The sequence below is a fragment of the Coptis chinensis genome, chromosome 1 (assembly GCF_015680905.1).
Source record: "Coptis chinensis isolate HL-2020 chromosome 1, ASM1568090v1, whole genome shotgun sequence".
NCBI lineage: Eukaryota > Viridiplantae > Streptophyta > Magnoliopsida > Ranunculales > Ranunculaceae > Coptis > Coptis chinensis.
The window spans coordinates 37,702,451-37,710,303 of NC_141456.1; positions in this window are offsets into that span (position 1 = coordinate 37,702,451).

Consider the following 7,853-nt stretch of genomic DNA (forward strand, 5'->3'; position numbering starts at 1 on the left):
GCAGGGAGAATTGGATAGGAAGCCACTCGGGATTTACCAATTGAATGTGAGAATAGTTTGCATGGCACTCCCATGGATAAGTATAGATGGGTCCTTGACTGTTGGGTTGGATCACGTGATTCTGCCACGACTCCCAATATACAGGCCCAACAGTTGTCAATGTCCATTTCACTTCATACCCGTATCTGGCTATAGTCCTGGTCGTGTAATTTGGTGCTGGATGAGCTGCGGGTATAAACTGCACATGACCCAATTGACGCATGACCCTTGCAACGGCGTAAATCTCCACAACGTAAAAAATGCATACCACTCCCTCAAAAAAGGCAATATCATCGACTAGGCGAATAGCTCTGAAATTATCGTATAGGCGCCAATCAACCTTAAACAAAATAAAATGTGTCATTAATCACATACTCAAATAATCAATTACTAAAAAAAAAGAAACAAACTGAAATACTTACATTGAACACCGTCATAACATCAATTATCTCTCGGTAATACTGCAATGCATGACATGGGTTCTCATAGTGCATAGTGCTAACTGACACAACCTCCTTTTGTGTATGTAAATGGTATAGTCGTTGAACAAAAGAGAAGCGTATCAAAACCTAATTATCCCTCAATGAGTAAAGGATGAGTAGGGTATCATTCCACTTTTAAGTGTATGTTTATATGAAGGACGAGAATTTGGAAAGGGGGTTTGAGGGATTAAAACTATGATTATAGATATTGTAGATTCTAATGCTAAACTAAACTAAACTAAACTAACTAACTAAACTTATACTAAAAAACTAAGAATTGGAAATAGGGAGAGAATATGAGAGAGATAGATTCAAGAGATTCAAATCCACCAATGCTTTTGATTCAATGACCTTTTGCTTCATGTTGTTCTCCAAGTAGACTCTGTCGGGCAATCGGCGCGAGTGCGATGCCTTTTAGGTGAAACATCGTTAAACAATTAACTCTACTTAAGGTTGTTCCTATGTTCATGTTACTAGTATCTTCTTTCCTTTTATGTGAGCTTGGGCAGCTATTCAATGAATCACCATCTAAGGCAAACACAAGGAATACTTCCCTTACTCTAAAACATTACACAATTAGAAAAAAAGTAGAGAATAATAGTATAATATTCAATTACAATAAATAAAACTCTATTCTAGCATTATATTCAATTGCAATAAATAAAAGCATATTATTAGCAAATATTCAATTGCAATAAATAAAACCCTAAACTAGCATGATATTCAATTGTAATAAATAAAAACCTTAATCTATACTTCCATCCCCTGGTGTGGGCAATGGAACTAATAACTAAAAACATAAAGAACTAACCTGATTGAAGAACACCATAAACCAGAAGAATCATTAAACCTTAAGCACCGACTTCATCTCCTCCCTTGAAGGAGAAGATTAGCCTTCCATAAAGAAGGAAGAACACGAAGAACGAGAAGAAGAAGAGTTGAAGAACATAAGACTAGAAAGACTAACTTATTAAGACTCAGCTAGTTAAAACCGATCTTTTATTATTAATCTCTCTCTGCCTCAAGTTCTGGAGACAAGAATATAAGTGAATTGGCAAATTACATGAGGCACTTAGGTCCTCTATTTATAGGGGTTACAATGAGCTCTAGAAGCATTCCAAACCGTCATTTGTTTCCTAATACAAATAGGTTTCTTTTTGAGAATCCAACTTCATGTCCAAAACTGAGAGAAGGAATTGGCTACATTAATCGATTCATGCGTCTGGGCCTCATTATCCATCGTCTCAGGACTCAATCAATGCGTCTGGACGCTCGATCTATCGTCCCAGGACTCAATCAATGCGTCTGGACGCTCGATCCATCGTCCCAGGAGCCTAAAGCCGATTTTCTCTCTTTGCTTCTATCCTTCTATCCTCTTTTACGGGCTTTGGTCCAAGCAACGAATCCTTTGGCCTTGGGCTTCCAAATAGACTTTAATATAGGTCCAAGTCGCACCTTTAACAGCTCCAATTCCTTGGCCTTCTCCATGATTGTCCACGGGCCTCCCATGTGATCCTTAATGCTCGAATTGCCGTTTTACCCCATTTTCTCTAATATTCTACAAAAACTCTCTTTTTTCACTGTAGAGTCTTAAAACACAACTTATAAACACTATTAGTCCACTAAGATGGCTAAACAAGAGGCATAATCGAGGGTTAAATAGTACTTTTGAGCACTTATCACAACTCCCAACTAGCCTTTTGCTAGTCTCTTAGCAAATAAGATAAAAAATAGATAAGTGATCAAAATCACATCCTAATAACAAAAATAAAATCCTAACTCATTTTTAAGGGCATCAGCGATTGCATTTACCATATGCAACAAGGCTTTAAACCTTTAAGTTCCCCAAAAAGGCGAGTTATAGTCTCGTTGAGGGTTTTTCGTGATATACCCACAAAATCAATCAATAGCATGTTCAAGAATGATAGTATTTTTCAGAGAGAGAAATTCCTTACCCACTTTGTGCTTACTCCAATAGACAATCTCCATTGCTAATTACATTCTTTGCAAAGACTCATAGATTATGATGAGAGATAGTAAAATTGACAAAAATTCTCAATCAAGGCTTATGTGTGTACTTAGTCAATTTTCTATACTCTCCTATCCAAGAAAGCGGAATCCCTAGTTTACCATAGGTAGATAATCTTGACTTTCAATCCTCACGGTCATACTCTCGAAAAAGAATCTCTCGGAAGATGGTCTACTATTTTACCTCATGTATGTGGGGAAAAAGAATAATGCATCTGAACATCCCACATACTACCTTGAAAACGGACTTACGAATAAAAGTAGTCTCATGGAAAGAATGTCAATCACATATGAAGTGTCGGGTCCTTCACTTTAGCATCCTCTCACCTATTCTAGACTTAGGTACCATCTTGTAGTGATAAGTCATGGGTTGTAACTTGGCTTGGGTATTGGTTTATGAAGGAAGGGTAAAAAGGATTCTAAGGTTGTTTAAAAACACTAAGGGTTTTGCTTATTTCTTTGGAAGATTTCTTCAAATTCTGTATTGCGAGAAAAATTCTTCCTTTGTCTTAGCTTTTCCATCCATTACATTAAACTTTTTTTTTTTTTTTTTTTTTTTTTTTTTTTTTTTTTTTTTTTTCGATGGTATATCCTTGATTAGTCTTGGATATGCTTGTTTTCCACTAGCTTCCTTCACTTTGAACGAGAATGATGGACTTCATTATATCTCTCGATATTTCCTTGTAATCTTCCTTTTGTAGTATTTCTTCTCTTTTTGTGCCCCTTGTATTCGAAACATATGGGTATGGGTGATAAAGATTTTGGCTATACTCCTTGTTTGGAGTTGGGTGGCGGGTCAAGGGTTTTATGAAAGAAAATGGCTTATTGTAAAGGCTCAAAAGGTTTAACATGATGGTCCTACTAGGTGGGATAAAAGGCTGAATGGGTTCACTACTTGACTTATCGATTATGATACTCTGTTTGAATAGACTACAAGACCTAATGGCTATCTCCCGGTTGATGTCACCCGTGATTAACCAAATCAACGAATAATGAGACTATATTACAACGACATAAAGAACTGAAAGATGATGAGTCATTAAGACTCGGATTTTTCGTAAGAACTCTCCAAAGAATGGGTATAAAGCTCAAGTCTCACGGGCTAAGTCTAAAAATTCTACTTCCAGTTTACTAGGGGTTTAAATCTCTCTTCTAGCAAAAGTATACAAAACTGATCAAGTATTATGGTGGTGCCTTGATAAAGAATTCTATCAATAAGAACTATGTCCGAGCATAATAAATAGTCTAAGCGGTAATGAAATCAATAATATCAACTATCTATCAAACTCACACTAAGCAGTATAGAATCTATATCCCAGACTCATCATTAAAATTCATTTTTCTCATGCTGCTGATATAGAAACAAAAATATTTTAGTTTTTGAAAACTAATTTTCGAAATTCATTTCTCAAGTACACCCTCCCCCAACTTAACATATGCATTGTCCTCAATGTATAGAAATTAAGTAAATGAAATGAATGAGAAAAAGGGAAGATGTTACCATTGATGCCGAATTTTTACGTCGGATCCCAAGGCGTAATGTGAGTCTTTAAAGTCAGATTCTCAAGACTATATATCATGCATTATTAATTTGGAGTGAGGAGATCAGATTTTCTCACCCAAATCTGACGAATGTTTGGAGGGCGAGGAGGTCTCACTTTGTGGGTCATCAAAAATACTCCTTGATATGTTGGAAAGATTGTTGGTGAAGTTGCTTCTCTACCTTGAATTATTTCAGGTCGATGATTGTGTGATAGGCCTTGTGGTTCCCCAGTGTAGAAGGTTGACGAAAATCTCTCTTTCTAACAGGACAATAGTATCGATGTGCCCTTTACCACCCGGTGATGATGATAATGGATGTCACGGTGACTACGCTCGGGGTGGCGATGAAGGTTCACATACTTCTCTTGTTCGGACAATGATGGTGTAGAAGAAGCTTCAGCGATCACAATTCTCCTTATCAATATGGTTCACTTTACGTTTTAGAAGACTCATTTCAGTTTCTAGATTACGTTGTTTTTCCAAAACTTCTCTAAGCTGATTTTTCTAGTAACCCGATTTTTTAAAAGAGAAGTTTTTGTTCATCCCGAAATGTAGAGTTCATCTTCTCAAGGTATGATACTCTCTCTGTCAATTTTCCATTATGCTCACTTAAATCCTGAATTTTCTCTGCGAGAGATTCCAAGAACATGGCTATAGCGCCTCTGTGGTGTGGTTCTCGGGTTCATCATAGTTTTTGTAGATTGAGCACTTTCAATTGTATCTTGAATGGGGCCAATTCTTGTATCATGCTATCAAGGAAGTACACCTCTCCACCTTCGGCTTCATCACAATCCTTATCAACAATTGAAAGATATTTATGTCCATGGACATCTTACCAAAGTTGATCTTCATTTCACCGTTGTGACAATTTATCAAGGCTTTTTGCGGTAGCGAGGAAAGGTCGGCCTAGAATAATTGGAATTTTATCAAAGGCTTCATGGGTGTCTATCCAATGAAATCCAACTGGATAGTAGAAATCGGCTACTTGAACAAGAACATCCTCAACTATGCCTCTCGGGAATCTTGGTAGAACGGTCGACTAACTTCAATTTGACTTTTGTAGGCTTTAGGTTCTCTCCAGGCCAGCCAACGCTTGGTACACATGATATGGTAAAGAGATTAACACTAGCACCAAGGTCTAAAAAGAGCATTACCCGTAAATTTTTCTCCTATCTTGCATGATATTGTAGGACTTCACGGATCTTTGAGCTTGACTTTGGAGCTTGCGATGGATAATAGATGTTGTTTGTCCAGCTAGAAGCGGCTTCGCTTTGGAACATGAGTACTTCTCTTTATGTTGCATGCATCCTTCAAGAATTTGGCATATGATGGCAACTGCTTGATCGCTTTGAGAAAGGGGATATTGATGTTATCTTTCTCAAATGCCTCCTTCATCTCTAAAAATTGCTTGTCCTTTTTGCTTTGAGCACAAAACATAGGAAAAGGTGCCTTTTGTACAAACACATCAGCATGTGTTTGCTCTTCTTTCTCTTTGGCATTCTTGCATATCTTGTCTTTGTCATCTTGACAAATGGGAGTGGAAAGGATTTCCCCCACTTCCTTCTGAACTTCATTTGAAATCTTGACCGATTGCTCTGTAGCAATGTCATCATGAGAAGATAAGTCAACCTTCTTGTCTATCTTCAATCCTGATCTGAGAGTAGTAACTGAGCTAACATGATCATGGAGGTGATCAATACTAGAAGTTGTCCCAATGTGGCATACATCTTCACTCTTCAATATTGGTTCCAATAAGCTAGGTTGAGTGGCTTGTGTCTTCTGAACAAAGCGGTGGTGAGTTAATTAGACCTTAGCCTCTAGAGACTCCATTCTAGAACATTGACTTGCACGAGATTAACGGGAGATTGATTGGTGATCGTGCAAAAGCTCTAGAACACTTTCAAACTTCTGATTTTTCTGTGATAGCAAAGTAATTGCATTCTCCATGTTGGCGGGTGTGAGGCATAATTTCTCCTAGGATCGGGCACTAACTCTCCTTGTATTGGAATTTTGTTGAGAGTATAATTGTTGTTGAGGGACCAACTGTGAAACTTGACTTGTGCGTGGAATATAACTTTGATCTTGAGAACACGGTGGTCCGGCGATTCGTCTCCAATAATTACCTTGAAAGTTATTACCACCTTGGTTGGGCCTCTGAAAATGAGTTTATATTGTACTCTCCAAAGTGATGCATGTTGATAGTAACGGGGACATTCTAGAGTTGCATGAGAAGTGTCGAACGGACTTCGCGATATTGGCTAGCTTGCATGATTGGGAGAGATTTAACTTGAGACTTGTTGAACTTGGAGGGATTCATAGAGAACTGATTAAATTTCTTACTCGAGTTTCAATGTTGGTGGCGGCCGCCAATGTAGACTTCGAGTTCTTGATCGATTGTTCATGTGCTTGGTAACCAAATTGCTTTGGCTCCCCTCCATGCTAGCGACATCCTCGTTGCTAGTAGTCCATTGTTTGTGTTTCTTGACTAAATTCTCGAAAAGTTGTAAGCTTCCTCTCCATCCATCGATGTAAACTTGCCTTTGTGCATTGATTGTATCATCTGCTTGTTCATCATCGAGAGTCCTCGATAGAAAAAAATGAGCGGTATGCTCTTTGTCATATCCATGATGTGGACATGAGACTAGCAGTTATTGAATTTCTCCCAACTTTGATGATATTCTTGATCCACTTTTCCTTTGAAATTGCTAATGGCTTGCTGCATGGCATCATCTTACAGGGTGGGTAGAACTTGTTCATAAACTTTGTTCTCAACTTCTCCCAGTTGTCTATTGAATTGATCGGTACGTGCGATTAACCATTCGGATGCTTTACCTTCTAGTGAGGCGGAAAAAGAATCAACTTGATACTCTCATCTTTGATATTACGGTTCTTGAAAGTTCGAGGGGCGATAGAAATTTGTTCATGTGAACATAAAATTTGAACATTATGCGAACCGTTGAACTTTGGAAGCATAGAGATTCTTGATGCTCTAAGCTCAAACTGGTTAACTTACGTTTACGGGAAAAACAATCTTTGGCGGGTGGGTCTCAATGATTGGCGAATAGAAATGCGGCTCGACTTCTTCCCTCTGTTGTGCTTGCATTGGTGGGATAGCTTCAGGATTATTGGTGTCTAAAACACCTCCATCATTCGTCGCGGCCATTGTATCAATCTGTCTAGTATTCTTGCTATCACGAAGATGATGAAAACTATCCTACTATGCTTGAATGCGGTTAAACTAATATCAACTATTCTAAATTATATTAATATGCAAAACTACTTTCCTTCAACTTGGGTTGGGCTTTGCGGCTAGTATCTCCCGTTGTCTAAAGTTGTCTCTTCTAGGGTTATGGTGAATCACTTGGATTGCTTAAGTACCACTTCCCACAGACGATAGTCCGTTTGTCAAGATTCAGACAAGAAACACTAGAGTTTGATTTTTCGCTGTGTTGGCTTACAACTTCAATTGTTGAAAAGATCCTAAATGCAATTATACTAGAAAACAATAAAACTAAATATGATGCAACTAAACTAAGAAAGCAATAAAAAGAATGAAGATTCGACTAACCTGGATGGTAGATCTTATCTTCGAGATGTCCTTCAAGCTTCTTTCTTTCTTAAAAGGATGGATGATGCGGCTAAAATTACCTCAAGATCCAAAATTCTAATCTTGAAAGAAAACGTTAAACATAAACAACTTAAAGCGGCAGCGGCGCCATTGACACAACCTCCTTTTTGTGTATGTAAATGGTATAGTCGTTG